Source organism: Impatiens glandulifera, chromosome 2 (genome assembly GCF_907164915.1).
Source record: "Impatiens glandulifera chromosome 2, dImpGla2.1, whole genome shotgun sequence".
NCBI lineage: Eukaryota > Viridiplantae > Streptophyta > Magnoliopsida > Ericales > Balsaminaceae > Impatiens > Impatiens glandulifera.
This window is the reverse complement of record NC_061863.1, coordinates 43,665,047-43,667,475: the sequence shown is the minus strand read 5'-3', so window position 1 is coordinate 43,667,475 and position 2,429 is coordinate 43,665,047.

Below are 2,429 nucleotides of genomic sequence, written 5' to 3'. Positions count from 1 at the left end.
CATATAAAATTATATAAAATTAAAATTATTTATAAACTCTTACCATATTATTATCATAAATTACAAATTATAAAAATTTAACTAGTTTATATAAATAGTTTATTCTTCTTAAACATCATTACAAGATTATAAAATTTTCACAAGGTTTACCAAAGTATTTATTTGAAAATGATATTGAAACAGAAAATATATGGGACCCATTAAGATTTTATTTAGTCAAATTTAAGAAAACTAGTATCCTTGAAAACCAAGTGTTGAATGTTAATGCAAACTTAAGTATTAATTAAAAATAATTGATTAGCAAAATAATGGACTTAATTTAAGAATTGTAGTGTATACCTGCCAAATAATTAATTACCACATGGCATCATTAATAATCATAAGTACTTTGAATTGATTGATTAATTAATTATAAAGAAAATGATTTATACATATTAAGAGAGATATGGGTAAAGTTTGATGTTGTTGAAACTTGAACCTGTTCTTGTTGATAACATCACATTTTCACATGCAAGTAGATGATAATTTTGCATTTTTTTGTAGTAAATAATTGTATTTTAATAATATAAAATAATTATTGGAAAAGAAATAATTGATGGATTATTGTCTTATTGTGGCGGCACACATATTGATGTTTGCTAGAAATAGAAAAGAGTGCCCATTTGCATGCGTGAGATTTCTGATTGGCTTTCGGTTCAAACTGCCCCAGCTAAGGGCACCTTTTTCCATTTTTGGGCGGTGATGATAAATAAACTGACAAACTAAACTGTCTTTAAGGGATTGTTTGATTATTTGCTTTAGATATCAATTTCAATTTTGTTTCTTTTTTTTTTTTTCTGGTCAATCAATCCTTATATAAATTAGATAGTCAATACTTAAAATTACAATTTTTATGTTTTAGATTTTTTTTACGAGGAATAAGAGTAAAATTTGGGAGAGATAATGGAGGAGGAAATAACGTGTCATTAAATTGTTTGTTTGAAAAAAATATAAAAAGAAAGGAGAGAAAATATGTTGTGTTTTCTAACTAATCAGATTAAAGAGAAAGTGAATAAGCTAGAGTAGAAGAGAAATAATGATGGAGGATTATTTTGAGATGACTGTGATTTTTTTTGGTAAAAATATTTACATGTTAATATATATAATTAAAATAAAAATAATAATTTAAAATAGAAATATTTTAATATTTTAGTTAAAGAATTGAATGACACAATAATTAAGTACCATTTTCGACCCAGCAATTTAAACACTTTGAAAATTAAGCATCTAGATTTCGGTTTTGATATTTCATAATAATATAATTGGTTAATGCATGGAATGCGATACAATAATTAATATTGAAACATATCCATTAATATAGGTTAATTATTTGAAGTTATTAACATGCAATAAGTATATAATAATATAAAATAGAGAGAATAATTAAAGCAACTGATTGGCAGACAGCTTAATTAAGCTAACTAACTAATTAATGGGTTTTTAATTAATTAAATAAGTTTGATGTGTGAGAAACAACTGGCAAAATTAAGAGGGCGAAGGTGTTGGCCAGTGAAGGTGCTGGATATGTAGATCCATCATAATAAACTAACAGATTGGATTCCTTATAGAACCAATTAATCATACATTTATTTATATTAATTTATTAATTAAGGCGGTGCATGATAACTTTGTCATAAAAAAATAGTTAGAAAAATCTTAGTACACATCTATTAATATATATAAATATATATTTTTGCAATGTAAGTTTACCCATTATAGTTATAGTTGTCCAATATTCATGATCTTTTATTTTTTTTAAATATTATTTTTTATCACTTAAATTATCTTAATGTGTTAATATATAATAAAAAATATCTAATTAAATACAAATAATTATTTTTAAACTACAAAGTTAAAATAAACCCTGTAATAATAATTATTTCTATTTTAATTTAAAAGGTTGAAACTAGTTAAATTTTAATCTTTTATATACTCATTTTGTTATTGTTTTATTAACTATAATGTACAACTAAATATAAGTACGATAAAGATAGACGATAAAATAAGAGAGAATGACGTATTATTATTAATTTAAAAAAAAATATATATAAGAAGAGAAAATAAATAATTTATTTATTTAGTGAATCAGATGGTTACAGTTATTCACTCTTTACCTCACTTTCAAATTATAGGGAGGCTTAATTTTTCAATTAAAAAGATTAATTGGATTAAATCAATTATATATATATATATATATATATATATATATATATTAATCATAGTTTGAGTAAATAAATAACTTTTATTTTTTTATTTGAGAGTAAAATATATTTTGTTCTTTGATAATATTTAAATATAAAATAAATAAAAATGAAATATTGATATGTTTTTATTTTATGAAAATAATAATAACTCGATTGATTTAAAGGCAAATTATCTGGGTGATCTTC